The sequence below is a fragment of the Hemitrygon akajei genome, unplaced genomic scaffold, assembly GCF_048418815.1.
Source record: "Hemitrygon akajei unplaced genomic scaffold, sHemAka1.3 Scf000148, whole genome shotgun sequence".
NCBI classification, from domain to species: domain Eukaryota; kingdom Metazoa; phylum Chordata; class Chondrichthyes; order Myliobatiformes; family Dasyatidae; genus Hemitrygon; species Hemitrygon akajei.
In genome coordinates this window covers 1,036,022-1,062,061 of record NW_027332034.1, presented here as the reverse complement: position 1 = coordinate 1,062,061, position 26,040 = coordinate 1,036,022, and the positions used below count along the sequence as shown (strand labels likewise).

The 26,040-nt window shown below is 45.8% G+C and overlaps 1 protein-coding gene and 2 non-coding genes across 5 annotated transcripts in view; 2 read left to right on the top strand and 1 right to left on the bottom strand.

The window, feature by feature from the left end:
* The window catches only part of LOC140723932 (uncharacterized), a 522,919-nt gene that overhangs the window by 106,875 nt on the left and 390,004 nt on the right, over positions 1 to 26,040 (top strand). The gene's annotated exons all lie outside the window — the stretch shown is intronic.
* trnar-ucg (transfer RNA arginine (anticodon UCG)) lies at positions 7,625 to 7,714 on the bottom strand. Its single transcript is given in 2 exon segments — positions 7,625 to 7,660; positions 7,677 to 7,714. It is a non-coding gene; the product is annotated as a tRNA-Arg (tRNA).
* On the top strand, positions 9,295 to 9,376 carry trnas-gcu (transfer RNA serine (anticodon GCU)). The gene has a single exon. It is a non-coding gene; the product is annotated as a tRNA-Ser (tRNA).

The following is a 26,040-nucleotide window of genomic DNA, read 5'->3' as shown; positions in this document are numbered from 1 at the left end:
TTATAATGAAGTTTTAAATAGTCGAGCAGAAAAATAAACCATGTTACATTCATGGAAATGTATTGAAATTTGCATATATGGTAAGATATTATCTCAAGTCAGGCGTGGGAATGCAGACTCTTTGGAGTCGCGGGGGTGGAGACGCGCTCGCTGAATCGGGTGAGTCTAAGACCAGAGGACGCAGCCTCGGAATAGAGGGACGTCATTTCAGAGTGGAGATCAGGAGTGAAGTCTTCAGGTGGAGAATGGTGGATCTGGGGAATTCGTTGCCTCAAGCAGTTGTGGAGACCGTCTTTATCTGTACGTGTTTAAGGCTGATAAATTCCTGATTGATCCGCGCATGAAGGGATACAGGGAGAAGGCAGGAGAATGGGGCTGAGAGAAAAACTGCATCTTCCACGATGAAATGGCGAAGCAAACCCGATGGGCCAAAGGGACTAATTCTGCTCCTAGGTCTTATAGAATAATAGTCCTGAATCGGCAGGAATGATATCCTGTAGAAGTAGTAGAGGCCAGATCAGTTGTGTCATTTAAGGTAAAATTGGATAGGTATATGGATAGGAAAGGAGTGGAGGGTTATGGGCTGAGTGCGGGTAGGTGGGACTAGGTGAGATTAAGAGTTCGGCACGGACTAGGAGGGCCGGAATGGCCTGTTTCCGTGCTGTGATTGTTATATGGTTATATGGTTATATGGTTATATAGACAGGAATGCGGTTGGTTGTGGCAGCAGGTTAATAGACACGATAAGTTAGAATAAGAACTATAGATTATTGCAAGAAGTATTCTAATTCCCTGACCGGGAACCGAACCTGGGCCGCGGCAGTGAGAGCGCCGAATCCTAACCACTAGACTGTAGCGAAGTACTACATACAGAGCAGGAAACAACAACACGCAGTCGATAAATCGTTTCGAGACTATTTTATTCAAATTTAATCGTCTCTCCGGGCGGAAATGACGTCCGAAGTGCATTACCAAATTCTCTCCCCGCGCGCGGGCAATTTGTGAGCAGGTTCGCCTGCACAGAAAGTGGGTCGCCACAAGACCATCAGGGAAGCTACGGAAGCACTGTACACAACGAAACATAACAAACGAATGAGCAAATATAGAATAAAATATATACATAAATCATAATTATGAAGAAATAAGTGATAAATATTGCGTTTTTGAGCTGGACCGTCATTGGGAGTTTGTCAGTCGGCCGTGGAATCAGTTCAGTGATAGATTGAGCGATGTTACCCACTCCGGTTCAGTTTCCTAATAGTTGAGAGGGTATCAGTTTTTGTTCCCTAGTCGTGGGCAACATATTCTTTCTGTCCCCTCACCAACACCACCCACCGCCACCTCATGGCAGCAGCGAGAAGAGAGCACGGTCTGGATGGTGGGGACCTAAATGACTGATGCTGTTCCCTGCATCAGCGCTCCTGATAAATGAACGGATATTTGTGATGAAATCGGCCTTATACACTACTCTGTGTACACTTTTGCGTTCAAAGCTATTGATAATCTGTACCAGGTCGTGATGCAACTGTAAATAGCCTCGCCACCGCACCTCCATATAAGGCTGTCAAACAATGAGATGAAATGCCTAATCTTCGTAAACAACTGAGAAAGTAGAGGAGCTGCCGTGTTTTGGCACGTAATTGCTAGAACTAGAAGAGATCTTTTGATAGGGTAACTCCACAGAATTCAAAGTTACTGACCCTCTCACCCTCTGATACCCTAATGAGGAGTAGTTCACCGACCTCCGGTGTCTCCTTTCTGTCTTCAATAATCAGCTCTTTACTTTGGCGACGGTGAATAGGCGGTTTCTGTCGTGCCGCGATTCAGGCAGACTTTCAATCTCCCTGCTATATACCGATTCACCCCAACTTCTTATACGAGAAACAACAGAGGTACCGTCAGCTTACTCAAATGTGGCATCGGGGTTGTACTTAGCCTCCGTCACAGTTATAAAGCGAGTAGAGCAGGGGCTGAGCCTGTTCGTGCACCTAAGCTGATGGTGATTGTGGAGGAGATGTTATCACATTCCAAATTGACTGACTTATACCAGTGGGGAAATCGAGGATCCATTGCAGAAGGTGTTATTGACGCATACATATGATTACGATTAGTTCTGTGGGAATGACAGTGTTCAATCCCGAATTCTACTCAATGACGTGCATCACGATGTATCGATCTTCACTCTCTACTTGTCCCCGGGACGAGTGAATAGTCTATAAATTGGCATCTGTTTTTGACCTGGAGACGGCAGGCAAACTGCAGCGGACCCAAGTCGGTCCTCGGCCTAGAGCCAATACGTTTCGTCCCCAACCACTCAAAACACTTCATCAAAGTGGAAGTTGGTGCTTCTGAACGATAGTCTTTGAGGCAGGTTACCACAAACCTCTTGGGCACCAGTATGGTTGAAGACCTCCTGACACTGTGAGCAGCTCAGACAAACGAGGCGAGCGGTTAAAGATACAAGTGAAATCTCCAGCCATGTAATTCGCACAGCTGATCAGACGGGTGCACCGTCCGGGCCAGTTGCTTTCTGCAGGAAAGCGCTTGTGTAAAGTTCACCATCCTGAAGGATGTTCTCACGTCGGCCTCAGAGAGTGAAGTCACCGGGTCGTGGGGAACAGAGGGAATTTGCTAAGGTGCCTCCTAAGTCGGTCAAAATGAGCATAAAATGCATTGAGTTCATCTGGGAGCGGAAAACCAGCTGTCACGTTTGTCGCTCAGTTGTTTTTTTTTCTTGTTGGATGTGATAGCATTCAAGCCACGTGGCAGCTGTCGAGCATCTTTCAGTCTTTCAAGTTTTGTCTGGATTGCCACTTCACCTGTGAGACAGCTTTCCGGAGATCACACCTGCACCGCTTGTAATTTCCTTCGTCGCCCGAGCCGAACGTCACGAATCTGGCGCTCAGCAGGTTGCAGATCTCTTGTTCATCCAGCGCTGCCGGTCGGGAAACCGTCTGTACTCTGAATGAATCAGTGGGGAACACTAGTGATCATTATTCGTGTCTTTATAAAGACTGCGATATCTGCCCTGGCGGTGTGTAACATGTGGTTTGGATCACAGAGGAGAACCGTCTCGGTAAGTAGCCCCGACAGAACTTAATCATTGTATGTTCCAGCTTGGGAGAACAAGCATGCAGCAAGAACACTATGTACGGAGAGCATGAAGAGTCTATCATGAGACAACACTCCCCTAACACTGCCACCACAATAACTTATTACCTTCTCCGAACGGTGGATTGAGAAGCCTTCAGCTGCTCCACCGAAGTGAACCGTGTCTCCATGAAACACTGAAGGCAACAGTCCCCCATTTCCCTCAGAAACAGCAATGTTGAAGTTACGTCATGTGTTTTGCTTTCTAGTAATTGGCCTTTTGTTGACATCGTGCCGGGTACAGGATGCTTCATATCCCATCGTTTTAGTCTGGCTTTGAAGTCATCCGAACCGACCACTTTTCCGGCAGTGGTAATGGCTGACCTTCGCTGATCGCTGAAAGGTGCCGCACCTGCATTCCCGAGAGTCAAGTCCACCTGGTCCTTCGGAAGCTCGTTAAATATCCAATTTATTTAGACAGCTCCAAAGTATGTTTCTGAAAGGGAAATTCGGAGCTTCAGATTGATGCGAATGTGGTACAGAGGAAGCACATCTCGACATTTTGCGAGCTGTCGGCAGTAAGTCATCTGTATCGACAGTGCCATCGTGGATCTTTGGATTTATACACGAAAATCAAAGCTCCCTAAAGCCTTATCGATGATGAAGACATCCCGCTCTTACCTGAGCCTACAAACTGCATCATGTCGCACAGCATGGTTAAACACGATCTGTGCAGGAAATAAAACAACGATGCATAAATTGCAGGCCATTGAGCCTAACAGCGCTGGTGGAAGAGTTACGGGAAGGGATGCGGGTGTTGGAATCTTTCAGCATTTAAACAGAGGATAATTGGGTATAATCAGATGGTTCCTAAATGTGTAAATGACATCAATATTGGTGGTGTCTTGGACAATGAAGATCATTGTCTAAATTTTACAAAGAGAGCGAGATCAACTTAGAAAGGGGCCAAGGAATGGCAGGTGGAATTTAACCTGACAAGATGCTGCGCTTTGTAAAGTTAAGGCAGGGCAGTTCTTGCATAGTAAATGGCAGGGTACTGGCGAATTCGTAGAATTGGATGAACCAAGCTTATGGAAGCATATTCGCTGAAACCGGTTATACATGTAGACAAGGTATAGGAAGGATACCGTTAGACTGGAAAGCAGACCGGGAACGGTTCATAAGAATGTTACCTGGAACACCCGGTTTGACATATAAGGCGAAGTTGTGAAGGTTAAAACTTCTTCCTGTGGCACAGGACGCTGAGGGGTGACATTAATGAGGTGTATTATAGCATGAGGGTCACAGATATCAATATGGTTGTTGTGACTCGTCTAGTGTGGTAGTGTAGTGGGTAGTGTTTGTCGCTCTCATTTTCATCTTCCACCGCTGGCTAGCAGTCTCGCGAAAAGGAGAGCAGAACTTGTAAGTCTCTCCGTCTCAGTGCATAACCTCTCCAACAGCAAGCATCGTGTAGTGCCTGCTCGCCGGCGACACATGGAAACTGAACTCCTTCCGGACTCACGCTGAATTACAGATAGCCAGACGGACTTCTGGCCCTTGAATACGTAGCAGGCAGGCCCACCGGCGTGTGGACACGCCCTGGTACTCGTGGACGAGATCCTCAGCTCTAGGTAAATAACCCCACTGCCTTGTGGGCAGCTTCGGGAGAGACAGAGGCTCCGTGAGTGAACTCAGACAGCAAAACCGGAGTGCAGTCCCTAAGGTGGCTGGACGTCTCTAACATCCTTCCCGCTGCTCCGGCAGCCAAGCTGGTGACAACGTGTTGATTCATAAGGTTTCCTTTGGACTACACTGGTGAGGCCGGAAGGGGGTATCTTGACCACTGGGCAGCTCAAGATCTCCATACCTTCCGCCCAGGCTCGTGATGATGATGACCGTCGCGCATTGTCCTTCCGAAACACACGGATGACAACCACCATCGGAATGAAATGGCGACCAAAATACCTCCTCAGTCAGTTTACTGATGCGTTCATTAAAACCCAGACCCCACCCCACCCCACCCCGACCGTGACCGCTAAGGACGCACTGGGAAAGCTTCACAGTATCACCGGCTCTCTGGAGGAGTCCGGACGGTTTATCCATCAATGCAAGAGCCTTCTATCACGCTAACCTGCGCGACATATTAGGTATCAAGAGGGCACAGGCAGTCAAGGCGAAGAAAAAACTATCAGCAATAACTTTCTGATAGGGGCATTTCTGTCTACGAGGAAAACTGTACCAGTGACTGGCGACTGTACCAGTGCGGCCTCCCTAACGAATCGCTCAAGGGAATATTTTGCACACTTCGAGAGATGCAACACGACGCCTTGCAGCTGAGTAGCCGCCCTCTGCAGCAGCGGCAGAGAACAGAACAATTCTGCAGAGAGCCAGTCCCCGTCAACATAACACTTTCCTGCTGAGCAGCCGCTGTCGCTGGCAGTGGCAGGCATGAGCTATCCTCTGCAGAGACCCAGTCCACATCAACATGACGCCTTACAGGTGAGCAGCCACTGTCGGTAGCAGTGGTACCGTACATGAGAAGGCCTCCGCAGAGAGCAAACTCATATCAACATAAAGTCCTTAGGTTGGCAGCCGCCGTCTGCAGCAGCGGTGGACATGGGAACGACTCTGCACGGAGCCAGTCCCCGTAAGGCTGCCGGATCAGTCAAAATCCCAGACCGACAGCTGAGGCCGTGTGCAGGCCAGAGCACTGACGTCTCCACGGGCATCTTCAAACTTTTACAAGCTGCCGTCCCCATATTCATCACGTCAGCCACTGTGAGATGTCAGCATTCATTTTGGAAGACTACAATATTAAATGCTGAGGCTTAGTATGGTCAGGTAGTACTTCAGGAACTATGAGCAATTTCGGGCACCTTATCTAAGAAAAGATGCACTGGTATTGGAGAAGGTCCCGGGGCCGCACACAGCAATAATCCCGAAATTAAAGGATTAACATGTGAGAAGCGTTTGATAAATGTTGGGTGTATATCATTGGAAAATATAGAATATTGAAAGACGGTGAGAGTGGATGTGGTGGGCATAAATCACATAGTGGGGGAGGCTAGGATCAGAAGGCCTCAGAATACAAGAAATTTACTTTACAAGAAAGATGAGGAGAAATTTCTTCCATCAGAGCGGTGAATCTGTGGAACTCATTGCTGTTGACGGTTGTAGAGGCGGAGCCATTAGGTCTTGATAAATTAAAAATCGATAGATCTCCGATCAGTAAGGACGTCAAAGGTGCCGGGCAGAGGGCGGGAAAATGAGGGTTGATGGGAATAATAAATCAGCACGAGCAGAGCAAGGTATCAACCACCTCCACGTTTCAGCAGAAAGCATCTGCGCCACCACCCACCAAATAAGCGATGGCAAATTTCCCAAAGAGAGATGTGCTCAATGCTGGGACAGCTTTACCGGACATGTACTGCGCCGAACCCGCCACATTCTGTAGGAACTTACGTTCAATCACATTGATGTTTCCATACCAAGCCATGAGGCAGTCAGTCGATACACTCTGTATCACAAATCTATAGAAAGTTTTCCTTGAGAAATAAGTGGAGAGTTGATGGGGACTGGACATCCATAGAGAAAATGAGACGGTCAATGCCAGCGAACTGAAGGTTAGTCAGTTGATCGAGAGCAAGGAAGTGTCCAAATGTAGGTGGGAAGGGTCTGAAGTATGGGACATAGCATGGACTGGAGTTATCGGAACACAGGATCAGTAGGGCAGGAGGAGACAGAGACAATGGGCCTACCTGGTCAATCAGGATTGTGAATCGAGTAAGAGATAGGAGCGAGTAGTTCAGTGCAACGGGACCACGAGTTTTCGACAGTGAATGGAGGTTCTCCAGAGTTGATGATATCAGTGATAATGCCGGATGCATTTCTCTGATGGTTCGGGGTCGGGATTCTTCAAGGTGTCGGCATAAGGATGTGTCTGAGGGTTACCGCCTCGCCTCAGCAAGGCAGACACCAGTCCGCTACTCTAAAGCAGCAATCGCTTTGTCATCGAGATCGATGGCATCTTTGACTCTGATGTTGAGTGATTGGAGGGGCAGTGCATTCAGAGGCGGTAAGGTTCGAGGAGCGGTGAGGATACCTGATGTTGAGGCGGTTGAAGTCTAGTCGGCAATTAGTGATGAAAAGACCCAGAGCAGGGAGAGAATCGGCGCGCTGTGTCCAAGAGGAGGAGGAGGGTTGGAGACAGAAGAATATACAGTCAGGGCTGGGTGGTGAATTCTCATCGAACAGGTGGACTCGGAGACGGAGTTGAATGTGAAATAAGCTTCACCTACCCAGCAGCAGCTCCTCCTGAACGTCTGAGAAGCTCCAGCCAATTGTTTATGAAAGTGTCTGCAGAAATACTACACAGACTAGACACGTAATATTATATGTTGCGTACAACGAAGACGAGGCATTTGTTTTCCCCGGTGGTGGAGTACTCCGACTAATCCTCACGCGGAATTGAGACCGCCATGCTGCAGGGAGGGAGAGACAGAATGATATCAAATCCGCCAGTTTGTCAAAACGGCCGTGGCAGGACTCGAACCTGCAATCTTCTGATGACTTCCAATCAAGCACCGAAGTCAGACGCCTTATCCATTAGGCCACACAGTCCAATTCATGGGAGAAATGTCAGGGGAAAGAATGGGGAACATGCTGACTGCTGCAAGTAGTTTCCCACGTGTAGAATGACTTCCTGACCAAGCTAAAAGTATTGGCACGCAGTGTTTTCATTCCAGGTGAACATTCAGCTATTGTTTTCAATATCTCTACATTCATTCTGGCTTTGGGCTCTTCATTTAAATTCAATATTCTCTTTCTGTCACACAGAAAGGAATTCTCAAAGGCACTCACCACTGTCTTTTGCAGCGGCGTTATATTCTGGGATTGGAATCTGTGACAATGGTCCACCAGATTCAATACATTATTGATAGGGTGAACTCGATTTCAGCCATTGGTTTGATATTCCGGAACTGAGCAGCCATGTGTTTGTGTTGGTTAAGCGTTAGGCCGGACGTACCCTTCAGCGTGTCCTTAATGTAGTAGTTATCGGGTTATGCATTTGGCCAATACACGGGAAGCCGTCATTCTCGAACCACCTGCCAAATTCCTAGAATATCTGTTTACTTGAAATCCAGCAATATGATACGAAAGATGATGAAAGGTTAATTCCGGGGATGGGTGGGTTGATGTATGATGAGAGGTTAAGTAGATTGGGACTCTACTCATTGGAGTTCCGAAGAATGAGAGGCGATCTTATTGAAACATATAAGATTGTGAAGGGGCTTGATCGGGTGGATGCGGGGAGAATGTTCCCAATGATGGGTGAAACTAGGACTAGGGGGCATAATCTTAAAATAAGGGGATGCCGTTCCAGGACTGAGATGCGGAGAAATTTCTTCACTCAGAGGGTAGTGGGGCTGTGGAATTTACTGCCCCAGAGAGCTGTGAAAGCTACTACACTCAATAAATTCAAAACGGAGATAGACATTTTCCTGGATAAAAATGGCATTAGGGGATACGGTGAGCGAACAGGTAAGTGGACATGAGGCTAGGTTTAGATCAGCCATGTGATCTCCTGGATCAGTTTTCGATAGCCTGGATGGGTCGGAGAGGAATTTTCCAGAATTTTTCTCCTCAATTGGCAACTCGGCTTTTTTCCCCCGGGTGATCACATGGGTTTGGGCGGGATGAATAATAAAATAAAATGGGCGGCGTGGTGCCCTGTTGGTTGGCACTGTTGCCTTGTGGGATTCGGTGAAAACTAGAGTTAAGATTGGATCAGCCATGATCTTGTTGAATGGCGGAGCAGGCTTGAGGGGCCGATTGGCCTACTCCTGCTCCTATCTCTTATGTTCATAAGTTCTTATGAAATGTTATTTCATTTAACATAAATATGTCTCAGTGTACAACTCAAAAAAATCACAGTTTCTACAAGTTACAGAGCACGGAATCGATCCTTTTGCCACAGCACGTCCATAGCGTCTGAAGTGCATAAAATACCTATTTCGATGTTTTTCCTGTGTTTGGTACAAATCTTTCTTAACTTTCCTTATTCACGTCCATGAATTCTGGTAAGCACGGCCAGCAAAGTAAATCGGCAGAGAATCTGAAAACAAATGTGTAGAGCGTAAGCAGAGATTGTAAGTACTCTGGAGAAATTCAGAACTTTTTCTCACTAGACAGAGAAGAACTGACGAGGTGGCCGAGAGGTTAAGGCGATGGACTGCTAATCCACTGTGCTCTGCACGCGTGGGTTCGAATCCCATCCTCGTCGTTACATGTTTATCGGTGTGGGGGGCCATCTTTAAAGCCAGCACTTTAAAACTTCCAGTCCACCAAGTTTTGGCATCTGGGAGTCAGATGGCTTTGGACATGAAAAAGAATTATTCTGGAACCAGATGGCAAATTTACATAATAACTGTTTTCTTGAAATCATGCAATGTGATAAAAAAAACTATTGAAATTTTATTTAATTCATCTTGAACTTATCTCGTTGTACAACTCAAAACATTCGCAGTTTCTCAGAACAATACTGTGACAAAATTTGGCCACAATTCCACAATATATGGGAACAAAATTAGATTATTCGGCTCACCGATGATGCTACACCATTCCCTCATGGCTGATATATTATCCCCCTCAAACTCATTCCCCTGCCTTCCCCTCGTCATCTTTGATACCTTATTAGTTATGAACCTGTCAACCTCCGCTTTAAATATGCTATCGGTGGCAAATAATTCCACAGATGCACATCGTTGTAGCTTCCATCTCGAATGGGCTGGTGGCGTAGTGGCAACAGCGTTGGACTTCGAATCCAGCAGGCACCCCTGCATGTCATTCGTGCTGGGTTACGAGCTGGGAAACTCACCCAGCAGAAGGCAATGGCATACCACTGCTATATATATAACTTGCCTCGTACTCTATGGAGGGGTGGAGGCTAACGGCAGGAACTCTGAGATGTACTTTTCCTTTTTTAATTCCTTCTCAACCTCGTTCCAAAGGGACGTTCTTATCTGAGCTTGTGCCTCTGTGAACTACCTGTCAATGCCACACTCGGGCTTTCAGTATTTGATAAATTTCAATGAGATCCCCGTCTCATTGTTACAAATTCTAATGAATACAGGGCCTAAAACTTTCCTCATATGTAACCCTTTCATTCCCAAAATTACTCTCCAGACCACCATCTGGACTACCACCACTGCCAGCACATCCGTGTTCGTTAGGGGACCCAAATCGTTCGCCATATTCCAGGTGCGGTCTCACCAATACCTTACAAAGGCTCTACATTACATATCTGTGTTCATTTTCTCGTTCTCTCGAAATGAATGTTGACATTGCATTTCAACAACCTTTCTTCCTTACTACCGTCTCAAACTCGAAATTAACCTTCTGGATGCCCAAACTCCTTTTACACCCTTTCTTTTCTGATTTTATCCTCAGATAGAAAATAGCATTCGCCTTCATTGCTTCTAACAAAGTGCATCTACATACAATTCACTTCAATATATTCCATCTGCTCCTTTATTGCCATTTCTTTTAATCTGCCCAAGGTCTTCTGCAGACTTTTTGCTTTCTCAACACTACCTACCCTTCCAACTATATTTGGATCGTACGCAAATTTGGCCTCAAAGCCAACCATCCAGATTATTGACTTGTAACTTGAAATGACGTGGTACGAACACGGACTAGTCACCGGCAGCCAACCAGAAAGCTCCCTTCTCCTCACTTTATGCATCCTGCCAGTCAGCCAATCTTCAGTCCGTGCTGGTACCTTATAGGGGGCGTTTATCTTGTTTAGCAGATTCATGTACGGGGGCAGAAATAGGTCATTTGGTCAATCGAGTCTGCTCCGCTATTTAATCATAGTTAATCCTTTTCCCCCCTCCTCAGCTCCACTCTCAGGCTTTCTACGCAAAAACCTTGATGGCATGTTGAATCAAACTCTGTCTTAAATAGCCCCAACGACCTGGCCTCCACAGCTGTCTCTGGTAATAAATTCCCGAACTTAAACACCCTCTGGCAAAAGAAATTACTTCACATCTCTGTGTGGAGGCCCATTTATCCTGAGACTGTGCCCTCTTGCCCTAGACTCACCCACCATGGGAAACATTCTTTCCACGTCTACTCTGCTCAGTCCTTTCAAAGGTTTCAATGAGATCCCTTCAGTCAGGCAGACAGACAGGGAAATTCGGTTTCCTTACAGCCGCACCAACCAAGAATAGTGCAGAAATATAGCAATATAAAAAAAACATAAATAATTAAATAATAATAGGTAAATTATGCCAAGTGGAAATAAGTCCAGGACCAGCCTATTGGCTCAATGTATCAGACACTCCAAGGGAGGAGTTGTAAAGTTTGATGGCCACAGGAAGGAATGACTTCCTATGACGCTCAGTGTTGCATCTCGGTGGAATGAGTCTCTGGCTGAATGTACTCCTGTGCCTAACCAGTACATTATGGAGTGGATGGGAGACATTGTCCAAGATGGCATGCAACTTGGATAGCATCCTCTTTTCAGACACCACCGTCAGAGAGTCCAGTTCTACCCCCACAACATCACTGGCCTTAAGAATGAGTTTGTTGATTCTGTTGGTGTCTGCTACCCTCAGCCAGCTGCCCCAGCACACAACAGCAAACATGATAGTAGTGGCCAGCACAGACTCGTAGAACATCCTCAGCATCGTCCGGCAGATGTTAAAGGATCTCAGTCTCCTCAGGAAATAGAGACGGCTCTGACCCTTCTTGTAGATAGCCTCAGTGTTTTTTGACCAATTCTCCGTTTTATGCTGTTAAATTGTAGCGATTGACAAGCCAGAACGAACGAACGTTCCTCGTCTGATCATCTATTCAGCTCAGGAATCATTCTTGGGGATCTCCGCTGAACCCTCTCCAATATAGGTTCTTAGATATGGAACCAAAGTGGTTCACAATACTCAAGTTGAGTCCTCACCTCAGTGCCTTATAAACCCTGAAAAGCGCATCTCATCTTTGTATTCTGGGTGTGTTGAAATGAATGTTAATATTGCATTTCCCTTCCTCGCCACCGTATCTACCTGCAAGGTGACCTTTAGGGTCTTCTGAACAAAGTCTCCCAAGTCCCTTTGCATCTCAGATTTTTGTATTTCCTCTGCGTTTAGAAAATTGTCTGCACGTTTATTTCTACTCCCAAAGTGCGTGACCATGCATATCCCATCCTTGTGTTTCATTTATCACTCTCTTTCCCATTCTGATAATCTATCAGAGTCCATCTGCATCCTATCTGTTTCCACAACAAGACGTACCCATCCACCAATCTTCATATCATCTGCAAGCTTCGCCAGAAAACCATCTATTCCATCATCTAAATCATTGTTTTACTGCTTAAAAAGAATCGGCCCCAACACCGACCGTTGCAGAACATCACTGGTCACTGGCAGCCAACCAGAGAATGATCCTTCTATCTCCACTTGCTGCCTCCTACAAAGAACCCTGTTACAAGGATCTCCCCTGTAATTATGATCGATGTCACAGATAATCTGCATTTACCGACAAGTAACTTTCATTGTTTCAAGTAAAAAGCACATGGATTCAGAAACTATCTACCTGTGTGCACCCTACTAAAACCCCTGTCACTCCATGAACAATCAATGAAGAGAAAATGTACTACCCGGGGAAGGAGTCTACGCTGGCCAGGCGTTGCTCATGGTCCCGATCTCTACGTGTCCGTGGGGTCCTCCTTATCTGTGATGGTTGTCGCTGGTTGCTGGGAAGCTATGACCCCTGAGGATTTAGAGTTACTGAGTCCTATACTGTTCCTCATCAATTGTCTGGCTCAAGGTCACCTGACCTACCTGGGTGACCTTTTTACTGGGCTACAACCAACATTATTTCATGGCCCTGACGAAGGGTCTCGGCCAGAAAAGTTGGCTGCTCGTTTCTAAGGATGCTGCCCGACTTGCTGAGTTTCTCCAGTGTGTTGTAAGAGATGGTGGAGTTAGGATTGAATAAGCAGAGTCAGGAGTGAGTGGACGATGAGGGTCGATGCAATTCATTTGACAATACCTGGAGAGCGGTGGTGAATGGTACCCAGCACAAAAAGTCTACCAGTCGGCAAGGAAACGGAAGAGGGAGGGTGAAACGGAAAAAGATGGAGAGTTACAGGGGTGGTGGGGAAGAGAGAGAGAGAGAGAGAGAGAGAGAGAGAGAGAGAGAGAGAGAGAGAGACTGACAGACAGGCAGACAGACAGAGATGACCTTGGATGAGTTAGGGAAACGAAGTCGCAGGTTAGCACTCTGGGGTTTACATAAGATCCCGTTTGAGTTGGTCTGTCATTCTCCAGCTATCCCTTCCCATTGGTGTATCTCTTGCTCTTTCAATCTCTCGGTCTGTCTCTGTGTACTTCTCTCTGTGCCTCTGTCCGTGTGTGTGTGTGTGTGTGTGTGTGTGTGTGTGTGTGTGTGTGTGTGTGTGTGTGTGTGTGTGTGTGTGTGTGTGTGTGTGTGTGTGTGTGTTTCTCTTTCTCTATGTCTGTCTGTGTTTATTTTACCTCTCTCTTCGTGCCAATCACTGTATTTTTCAGAGGAGAGTGAATGATGTCCCTCAGAAACATTTTCCGCATTTAGCTGCCATTGAGGAAACACAGGAAACACTGTCTATTTTAACAAGTATAATAGCACAAACAACTGGGGGTTTGGAGTTCAAAGAAGGTTTAGGCGATAGATACTGGACCATGTGGGCTCTCTTGCGAGACAGAGACTGTTATGGTGTTTTAATGCGCCTTCCTTGTCACGGCAGGATTTCCAGTGCTTCTACCATTCCAATGTTGTCTTTATAATTGTGTGGCTCTGCGGATCAGCATGATGTTTCTACATGTGACAGTGTGTTATTTTAGCGAATACAGCATGCATCTGTCAGTGACATTTAAAATAAAACTTTCTGAATTAAATCACACTGGCTGTTGATAAAAAAATATCAGTGTGCACTGCGTTGTGCTCCTCCTGTACTTAATAATGTATCACTCGTTGTATGTCTGTGATCTTCTACAGCTGTAGCCAGTCCAGTTCAATGTTCACCAAGTTATACGTTCAGTGATGCCTCTCTGCAAGATGTACATTTACGAGGTGATTTGAGTTACTCTCGTCTTCCCGGCAGATTGAAGCAATCTCGCTTTTCTCTTCTGATGTCTCTCATTAATAAGAGGCTTTTGCTCACAGAACTGTCGCTCACGGATTTTATTTCCCCCGCGCCATTCTCCGCAAAACTGAAATTGTTGACCGTGACAATCCCAGGAATCAGCAGTCCCTGCGATATTCAAACTGCACCGTCTGGCACCAACAAAGATTCCACTCTCAAAGTTACGGAGATTACATTTCATCTACATTCTGATGATTGTTGGAGACGGAATGTACCCTGTACCAAAGAACAGGACACGGAGAAACCAGCTGATAAAACTGTGGGTTTAGTTAATGATTATCACCAGGAGCTGACTGAACATTAACCAGGTTGTGTTAATTACTTACCGAACCCGTAACATAGCCTCAATAGGACAGGGTGGTAACAGAACCAGGAGCCGCGGTACAAGGTAAGAAGCTCTTTTTACTGAAATATAAACATCACAAAGAAGCTCTATATACTGAAAAAATAGACATCATAAATATATTTAGCCATTTTTGTGAACACTTAAATGAGATTGAGAACGTATTGGGTTGTTCAATAGCAGAACTGCAGCAAATCGATTTTGAAAGAATTAATCATTCTCTTCGGCTAATTGAATGCATCGGCTTCCTGTGCAAGTCCCGCGGGAAACCGGGGCAGTAGGAGGTGTTATCGGAAACGCCGGATTTTCAACCCAGCTCCGAATCATCAGCATAGGCTCGGGAGGTGCGAGCTTCCCGCATCTCGGAACTGTCCCCGGGCTACTGCTTGCAACAGCAGGAGGCCGATACGTCCACACTCGGGGTTTTACTGATCCCTGACCGAGGGAAATGAGGATTCGCTTTGCTTATTCCTACACTGGCGGGACCGAGACTATCCGTGTCCATCCTAGACGGCATTCCGGTGGACAGCTTTTTTTTTTGGGGGGGGGCAAATTATGAGAACTACCCACATTGCAGATTATAGCAGGGAGGGGGAATGTAAAGAAGTGATGCTTGTGCATCACCGTCTGCAGTCTTGTTTCCCTTCTGTCAGATGTGAGTGGGTAGGTGGGAGATCAAAAGAAGGTTTAGCAGGCAGATATCTACCCGTGCATGTTGTTCTATGAGGAAACTGCTATGAACTTGACTTGTGGTGTTACATAAACGAGGAGAGACCTGGTTGTATACAGTACAGATTTTTAAAATATTAAGATACTTGATTGTATCTGCTACAGTTTGGTAAAGTGAGTGGGGACATTAATGAGACATAAAGTATCCCACGGAGTTCGACAGGGATGTGGGCTAAATAATTCCTGTTGTGTGAGGATCTGAAACCAGGCACCGCCAGTTGAAGACAGTTGAGATGTTTTCTCTCTCTCTGTGGGTCTAGTGTGTCATGGGAATGACCGTCCTCAATATGCAGGAGAATGAGAGGCTTTTAATTAATATTGCAATCCTGCATTGCAATGACCCCTGATGCACAAGTAAGTGAGTTGTTACAGGTGAGATCACTGACAGATCTACGTTTGTCAAAGTAAATGCGGAATGTGAATGTTATTAAATATTTCGTTAGCACCCTACGGCTGACAAAAGCAAAAAAAAATTGAATTTAATGTCAAAGGGGTTTTCATCACACAGTGAGGAGAAACGGCTGAGGTGTCTGTAGAATAAGTGTTATAGTGGGAAACAAACCGATTTGTGGAAATTAAATAGACCCATTAGTCATTTTTTAATCTGATTGCTAATGTTATTAATTTCCAGTAAGTGAACACTTATCTGATGGTGAAATATATTCTTATCTTGCTGTACTCTTTCAGACTGGTTATCTCCTGATTGTAATGTCGACACAGTGGCTGCCTTGCCCATTATTGTAATGGCCCCATTGTGGACAAATATTGAAGATTGCTCTATAAGCGGTCCGACTTTGTGATCGGTGCTGCGGAAGCATTGTGAAATCTGGCGAAAGGGAATGTCCAGTATTCAAAACAAAGGATTATTCCAAATGCATATCTTTTCACCGGAGTTGACAGTGCCCGTCCTGCTGCTGTGTCTTTCCAATAAACCTGTATCGAACTTTACCCTCACCTCTCACTGGGCTTTTCATTCTAAGAATTAATTGTTCCCGAAGAAAATAATAAATTAATTCGATGAGACCAGCCGATCGTAACCAGGATGCGGGTCGCGGTTGCTCCCTGGAGCAGTCTGAATTTGTTGACAGATACGGTATGTAATCTTTGTCACTGTGCACTGAAGTACAATAGTAAACCTAGACCGGAGAACACTGGGGAGCGGGTGTGGAGTTACATCCTGATTAGTGTGAGGTCCATGTTAATGAGCGTGTTATCGATGAACATTCCACAGGGTGTGTTCACTCGCTGTTTGGACCCAGAGAATTCAGTGCACATATTCACTGGGAACGGAATCAGGAGCTCAGCACTTGTTTATTTTTCAGTACATGTGCGTGTTACTTTGAGCAAAGACAGAGTGCATCTTAAAACAACATTATCTAAAATAAAACTTTCTGAAGGAAATCTCGCGGCTATTGATAAAAACATCAGTGGGCATTGTATTGTGTACCTCTTGTGCCTAATCATATGGCCACTGAGTGTATGTCCGTGGTCTTCTACAGCTGTTACCCGTCCACCTCAATGTGCGCCATGTTACACGTTCAGTGACACCTCTCTGCACAGTGCAGTTGCATCGTGGTTATTCGAGTTACTGTCGTCTTCCTGGAAGATTGAATCAATCTCGCCTTTCCCTTCCGATATCTCTCATTCACCAGTCATTTTTGCTCACAGAACTGCAGCTATCTGATTTTTTCCCCGCAACATTCTCTGAAAATTCAGTCTGTTGAAGGTGACAATCCCAGCAAATCAGCAGTCTCTGCGATATTAAAAACTGTGCCGTCTAGCACCAAAATACTTTCCACGTTCAAGGTCACCCTTTATCACATTTCATCTCCATGGTGATGTTTGTTGGAGACAGAACGTACCCTGTACCAAGGACCAGGATACGGAGAGACCCGCTGATAAAACTGTAGGTTTGGTTAATGATTATCACCAGGAGCTGACTGAACATTAACCAGGGTGTGTTCATTACTTACAGAACCCGTAACACAGCCTCACTGGGACAGGGTGGTAACAGAACCTGGAGCTTCGGTACAATGTATGGAACAGTATATACTGGAATATAAACATCACAAAGGTAATTAGCCACTTTTGTGAAGACTTAAATAAGAATATGAGATTGAGAACGTATTGGGTTGTTCAACAGTAGAATTGTAGCGAATCGCTTTCGAATTAATTAATAACTCCCTTCAGCTAACTGGATCACCTTCCAGTGCATGTCCCTTGGGAAACCGGTGTAGTTGGAAGTGTTATTGGAAGCGCCGTGCTTTCAATGCAGTTGCGAATAAACAGACAATGCTCGAAACTGTCCCTGATCTACTGTTTCCAGCAGCAGGAAGCCGGTCCTTCCACAGTCGGGGCTTTACTGATCCCTCACCGAGGGAAATGGGGCTTCGCTATATTTATCCCTTCGCTGGCGGGATCGACACAAGCTGCCCATCCTCGACGACATTTCAAAAGGTAGTTATGGGGTAGGGGCGAAATTATGAGAGCTGACTACATTGCAGCTTATAGCGGGGGGTGGGGGATGTACAGAGGCGATGGTCCCATTATAGAGGCTGTTGGTGGGCCCTGTTGTGGATCACCGTCTGCAGTTTTGTTTATCCTCTCTCTCACACACGGCGTTTGCCCGCACTGCACTGCCACTCTCTGGAAGGTTCTGTGTGTTTGTTTGTTTGTTTTTCGCACCATTCTCTGTAAACTGAGGCTGTTGTGCATGACAGGGCCAGAAGATCAACGGATTCTGAGATATTCGGACTACACCGTCTGGCTCTTACAATTACTCCACTGTCAAAGTCGTTGTGATTCCAGCTCTTCCACCATCTGATGTTTCTCCTGAACAACGCCTGAGCCTCTTGACCATGTCTACATACCTTTATTGGAGTAACTGAGCTGGTGCCACGAGATTGGCTGATCAGCATTGAGGAGCTGGTGGACAGGCGAACCAGATAAAATGACCACTGAGTTTATTTCCGATTTTGAGACCCAACTCACCCGGATCTCGGGTGGTATCAAGAATGAGGTCGTTCTCTGATGCAGAGGTCACTGACGCCCCCACCCCCCAATCTGCACTCGCAGACCATGACGATGACAGCTGGTTCCACAGTCTGGGCTCTGTAGCAACATAGTGTTAACAGCAAGACCAGGCAGTAATTAAAATGAAGAAAGAATTGTTGATTCCTGACAGGACACGCGAACTGATCCAATGGACCAGATCATCTTAATTTGTCCCGGGACCCGCCTTCCCCGGGTGACGGAACTACCTATCATCTCAATTTCTCCGAACAGTACCCACCCCACCCAGCGCCTACGGCTCCACACCCATCCAACCACTCACCCAACGTTCACCCATAACCTCTACCCACAGACACAAACAGACCGCCTTCACTCGAAACCTCCTCCCGGCTTGGGGAACAACATTTAACTGCTTCCACAGCCCGGGATCGGACGCAAAGCTAAATTCAGACTGCGGGAACGGAGCGCCGGGTTTACCAGCCCAATATCTGGCCCAGTCAGAGGATTATTAGGTTCCCATTCCGCCGTAGTTGATGCAGCAGTGTTAGTTTCTGAACTCCGAATGGCCGACACACTGCAGCGTGGTACCGGCAGCAAGGGAGTCCTGGGAAAATTGGTGCTTGGCCTGCTATCCTGGGGTGTAGACTCCGGGAAAATGGAACTATCAGTATTTGGGATTTGACCCAGGTCAGTACTTCTGTAGATGGGGCTGAATGTTCCTCCTTCCACAATGAATCAGAAGTCCCAGGTTGCTGGACATTGGTTGTGGGGAAATCCCTGATGTGGGGACGATGTCTGAGAATCCTGGGCTCGGTAAGTGGCACGTTTAGCTGTGTGACCCTATCACAGCTTTTGACCCAGGTAAATTCTGGGGATCGAGCTGCTCGGGCTAATGAGCTGTTGAGCGAGTATTTCTGGTCTGGGCTCAGATATCTGTTTCTGGAGTTCCTTTGGAAGCAACGTTTGCTAATCTGAGGAGAGAATCTCTCACAGAGAGAGGCTGTAATTAAATGTTTGCAGCAATAGAATTTGACCCCGGGGTTCACTGTTCAAACCGTGTTTGGAATTTTCCCCTCACTGTCACCTGTCTTGGGCCTGTGCTCAATGGAGTTCAGAGGGTCGGTGGGGTGGGGCTGGTGCTTGTTTAAGGAAACGTACCGAATGCTGTAAAGCCTGGATACAGTGGACATGGAAAGGATGCTTCTCTTAGACGGAGAGTTTGGGATCTGAGAGTACAGTCTCAAAATAACGAGTCTCCCTTTAAAATTGAGATGAGGGGAATATCATACGGGCGGCTGATCTGTGGGATTTGTTGCAACAGAGTGTGGTTGAGGCTGCCATTTGGGTACATTTATGGCAGAGATTAATATATTTGTGATTGCTAAGTAGATTCAGGGTTACAGGAGGAATATGGTGCTGGAATCAAGCTCGGCCATGGTTGAATGGTGGAGCAGACTCGATGGACCGAATCTCATAAATCTGTTCCTGTGTCTCATGTTTTAACATGACTGACCGAAGATTTCTTCTTATCCCATATCAGATTTTGTGACTTGTGAGGGACAATTACAGATTTGTTCACTCAGATCATTATATCTGTCTTCAACGTTTAAATTTCAGTGAGTTTGTTTTTTGGAACTATGGCGAGCTCTGAAGGATTACTCAATATGGACTGTTCCTTTAAAAAATGAGGAGAGTGTGTGTGCTAATTCAGAGTGAAAGAAAGAGCAACGAACAGCCCGTAGATTGCCATGGTTACGGCAGGGCGGAGCTATATGATGGACAACTGGTGTTTCAGCAGTTGTGGAATATACACAGGATCAACTGGCTTTGTAATCAGACAGAGACCGGACACCCGGAAGACAAGGAAGAAACTGACACTGGATGAGCTTTGTGTGCCCACGACTGGGGTGGGTTTTGCTCAAAGTGTGGAAAAGGGGTGACCGGAGGAAAGCTATCAGTGTGTTTAACCCTTTCCTGGGTTGACAGCTTTACCACAATGCTTTATCGCGCTCGCTCCCCCTCCCCCTCCCTCTCCCTCCTATATATATGCATATACTCTGCAAACCCGTTTGATTTATATGGTTTTATATTTAATATATTTCATAGATACTAATGTTATGTACCCCTAGGGTTCATTTTTTTTCTGCGGACAATCACTTTAAAATCTCGGGAGAATGAGACTGACTTTTGGATACTGTTAGGGGAGGGAGAGAGAGAGATCTATAAGTTGTTTACCTTTCCACAAGGACACTTGCCTGCTTGTAAAGCTGTTACACAGAGAGGAGGGCGGAGCAGGTTGATGGACAGCTGGCGTTCAGCATGAAATAAATACCAGGTCAGCTGCTGGCCCCAGACACGCACGATTTTGGACACTGGATGAGCTTGTTGTGCCCAAAGGAAGGTGGGTTTTTGGATGATAGATTCGGGATATCGATCCTCCAAAACTCTAGCAGTGTGTAAAAGTGTGACGGGCGGGGAATTAGTAGTTAAGTAGTTAATAACAATGCCAGACTCCAATGTGTTTTCCATTTCTGCTGGTTCTGTAATCCGTCCCTAGTGCCTGACACTGATAAAATCGAGTTTGTAGCAAAAGACACAGACTCCACTTGTGTTCCAATACTGATGCTCCTTTTAACCCGTTACGGGGTACATGACAAAATTGGGGTCTGTGTCCGTGATGTGAATACACTAGTGGGAACTGTTCTGAAAATTTGGCAGATTGTTGATTGACTGATTATCAACCTTATTGATTATTCTTCCTTTGATTGGCTTGTGTGTGGAAAACAGCAGAAGGGGATGTTGAGCAATTCCTGGCAATTCCAGACCCTACGGCTTTGAAGAAAGCTACAAAGGATTAGTTGTGGACAGTTGTTAATGAATTGAAACTTAAGGAGGTATAGGAGGGGATGACAAAGGATAAAATTCGAGCAGTATATTTCTACGAGGAAATTTAGTGAAGAGGTTTTAAAAGCATTTCCTTTAGGTAAAGAGGAGATCCAGTTGCGACTCGAGCAAATTAAGTTAGAGAGACTTAAGTTAGAGAGAGAGTTCGAGGGAAATGACAGCGACAGGATCAAGTACCAGGTAGGCGCCAGGCAGGCACGTAGCTGGTGGTGCCGTTTAATATCAACCAATAAATTAAGTTAGTACCACCATCTGATGAAGCCAAGTCGACAGGTATTTCCTGCACTTTGAAAAGGTCGCCCAGACTCGGGAATGGCCGAGGGATCAGTGGGCTGTCATGGTACAATGTGTGTTGAAGGGGAAGGCTGAGCAGGCGTATTCTGCCCTGACCATTGAACAGTCAGACGATTATGCCACAGTGAATGATGCTGTGCTTAAGGTTTACGAGTTGGTTCCGGAGACGATTAGACAAAAGATCAGAGATTTGAGCAAGTCTTGGAATCAAAACTATGTGGCGTTTGTCCATTAAAAGCGGGTGTACTTTGATCGCTGGTCTACCTCAAAAAGGGCGAAAGAGAATATTGCAAATGTAATAGAGTTGATATTGATTACAGAATTTAAAAAAACTGTGTCCCTGACAACATAAAGACGTACTTGAATGAAATAGAGACTGCGACCCTGTCAGAGTCTGCTAAGTTGGCAGACTAGTATGCCTTAACCCATCAGGTAAAGTAGCTTTTTCCCGAGCAAGAGCTACCAAAGGAGTAGCCGAGATAACAAAGATTCCCCACAGGTTAAAGCAGAGGGTAAGTTGGGAAATAGTGACAAGAGAAAGGAGGAAGGAAAGCAGTCGAAAGGAAAGTTTTCCAGTTTTCCCTGTCACTATTGTAAGAGGCCTGGTCATGTGGCGGCTAATTGTTTTGCTCGGAAAAGAAAAGGAGACAATTCCAACTGGTTGTGTTCAGTCGGTTGAGACACCACGAAGAAAGATGGGGTCTACCCGATTGCAAGAGGGATTTAAGCGGTTTATCTCAGATGGGGCTTTTGTCCGTAAAGGAGGGGTCAACCCCGGTTGCAGTGAGAGTATGGCGAGATACTGCGGCTTTTCAGTCATTAATATTGGATAGAGTTATGGACTTTGGTGATGAGACAAAAACGGATGAAGTAAACATTATCAAGAAAATTGGAAAGGTGACTGAGTCTGTGCCTTTGCATTAGGTAAGTTTGAAATTGGAACTGGTATCAGGACCTGTTAAGATTGGGGTGCGATCTATATTTCCGATGGACAATGTTGATGTCCTGCTTGGTAATTTCATTGCTAGTGGGGATTGTGGAGGGCGGAGCAGGTTGATGGACAGCTGGTGTCCATCATGTGGAGATAAAAACCAGGTCCGCTGATACACAGACAGGCACGCCACGAGGCACACAGTGCAGATGCTGAACGAGCTTTGTTGCATCCACAGGAAGGTGGGGGTTTTGGAGTATCGATTGGGGGAAATCGATCAGTAGCTCACAGTGTGAAAAGGTGAGACTGGTGGGGAATTATTCGTGTGCCCATCTTTGCCTGGGTGATAATTCCACCACTGAAGATCGGTCATATGTATCATGGTCATAGTCGGTGATCACAATAGGACTTTGGAAGACAAAAGGAAGATCGACGGCATCACCTCTCTCTCTCTCTCTCTCTCTCTCTCTCTCTCTCTCTCTCTCTCTCTCTCTCTCTCTCTCTCTCTCTCTCTCTCTCTCTCTCTCTCTCTCTCTCTCTCTCTCTCTCTCTCTCTCTCTCTCTCTCTCTCTCTCTCTCTCTCTCTCTCTCTCTCTCTCTCCCCCTCCCCAACGTTACTCAACGTTATTAGTTTATAGCAATACCAGACTCCATTTCTGTTGTTTCTTTAACGCGGTCATGGAGTACATGACAGGTGCCTCTCAGAAATCTCAAGGCCAGTTATTCACACTGGTAGGTGAATAGAAATTCAATCTGACCAGGGTAGTATCTTTACTTCGAGAACACTCCAGGAGATAGTTGGAGAACTGGGGGCCAAGCACATCGTGTCATCTACATATCACCCGGAGTCCCAGGGAGCCTTGGAATGGGGTACGTAACAGAACATTGAGAAGAAAAGCCCACAACTGGAAGCGAACCACAACTGAAGACGAGGGAACAGCAACATGTGAACCAGCCTGAGGACTGAGAGCATCTACTGTAGAGAACTCTTCTGACTCAGAGTTTGCATTGCTTCAGTCAGCAGAAAGTTTGGTGAGTCTCATTTAATCAAACACTGTCCTTTAGAACTTACACATCTGCACAAAGAAGGTAGGAAATAGTTGGAGTGAGACTGAATGCACCCAGAAGTACCAGTTATGCCTCTGTCAAATACAGTTTCAATAACTACAGATCTGCTAATGTGCTTCCAGTATCTCAGCTGTTTAATTCACACTGATTCCCTCAGTGTTTGCTCATTTCAAGGTCTTGCATCTTCTGAAGTAGCTTTTGGTAAGTTCTAGGTGGAGAGATGGAGACAGAGGGCAGATTTTATACTTCATACCTTTCAAAAAAAGTAATTCTTTGAACATACTTGCTGAAAACTTGCTTGGCCTTTTCTCTTTGCAGTGACGGAGAATGAAAGGTGACTTGATAAAGGTGTATAAAATGATGAGAGGCATTGATCGTGCGGATAGCCAGAGACTTTTTCCCAGGGCTGAAATGACTGACACGAGGGCATAATTTTAAGGTGCTTGGAAGTAGGTAGAGAGAGGATGTCAGGGGAATTTTTCACACAGAAAGTGTTGAGTGTGGCGTCCATTGCTGGCGACGGTGGAGGGGGCGGATACAATAGTCTTTTAAAAGACTGTTAGATGTGTACTTGAGGCTGAGTAAAGCAGTCTTATTCTAGACAATTTCTCGAGGATGTTACATGGTCGGCAGAACATTGTGGGTCGAGGGGCCTATAAAGTGCAGTAGATTTCTATGTTCCATGTCCAAACTTACTACCTATATCCTATATATTTTAACTAAATTATAGATATAGATGGCAAGTAACAATAGGTGTAACCCTGGGGAACATCACTAGGCACTGGCCTCGAGTCAAAGAAACAGCCTTCACCCTCACCATCACCCTCTGCTTCCTGCCATTCAGCTGTTCCCAGACACTGGGGCTCTGTAACAAACACAATGTTAACAGGGAGATTACTCAGGAACTAAGGTGAAAAGAGAATTGTTGCTTCCTGAAAGGTCACGTATCCTGCCTGATTCAATGGACCAACTCCTCCCTTGTTTAGGACTTAATTTGTCCCAGGACCCATCCTCCTGGGTCAAGATGCATCTGATAGTCCACGTACCATGGCCCCACACCCTTTCCCCGTTTACCCCACACCCACACACGTAGACTGATCCACATCACCCACATCCTCCCTGCCAGCTTGGGGAACCACAACTAACTGATCCCACAATCTCTGCTCGGGCACGAAACTAAACCCAGATCTGCAAGACCAGACAGCCTGGTCCCGGCCCACTTCCACTGCAACTAACGCTCGATTTACACAACCCGGGATCAGGCCCTTTCTGACCGCCGCCCGAACAGGACAACCACCGGCATCCGCTGGATTCGGAACTGTGCTGCACTTTGCAGGACGTCACTGTGGCACCACTGGAGGGCGGATGGACAACACAGACCCGTCCTTTCAATTTCACACGCCTGAACTCCACATCGACTCCATCAAACCAGTTCTGGGCGCACTTTAATTACCAACAAATATAGTTCCTCTCAGCGATTAGCTGTTTGAATGGTACACCGACTTTGAGGAGGGAGTGTCTGTGGTCCACATTGTCAAGGTGTTGAGTTTGCCAGGACACAGAGACTGCAGGGACGAGAGGTTTTCTGTTGACTAATACACTGTGCGTGGACCCCGCTGTCAATTCCAGTTTATATCAGTAAAACTATTCTTTATCAAATTAGTAAACAACAGGATAATGCACTGAGTAAACCACCCCAGGCCCGATCACCCTGGAAAGTCCTCCCCTGAAACATTTGGGGTTTTGTGACCAAATTCGAGAAAAGGGCCATGATGCCCACTCCATCAACAACATGGCAAAGCCGGCCACATAGTTGAGGACTTCACACAACCTCACACAACACTGGATTATAACCATATAAAGATATAACAATCACAGCACGGAAACAGGCCATTCCGGCCCTCCTAGTCCGTGCCGAACTCTTAATCTCACCTAGTCCCACCTACTCGCACTCAGCCCATAACCCTCCACTCCTTTCCTGTCCATATACCTATCCAATTTTACCTTAAATGACACAACTGAACTGGCCTCTACTACTTCTACAGGAAGCTCATTCCACACAGCTATCACTCTCTGAGTAAAGATAGATAGATAGATAGATAGATAGATAGATAGATAGATAGATAGATAGATAGATAGATAGATAGATAGATAGATAGATAGATAGATAGATAGATAGATAGATAGATAGATTGATAGATACTTTATTCATCCACAAGGGGAAATTCAACTTTATTTCCAATGTCCCATACACTTGTTGTAGCAAAACTAATTACATACAATACTTAACTCAGTAAAAAATATGATATACATCTAAATCACTATCTCAAAAAGCATTAATAATAGCTTTTAAAAAGTTCTTAAGTCCTGGCGGTTGAATTGTAAAGCCTAATGGCATTGGGGAGTATTGACCTCTTCATCCTGTCTGAGGAGCATTGTATCGATAGTAACCTGTCGCTGAAACTGCTTCTCTGTCTCTGGATG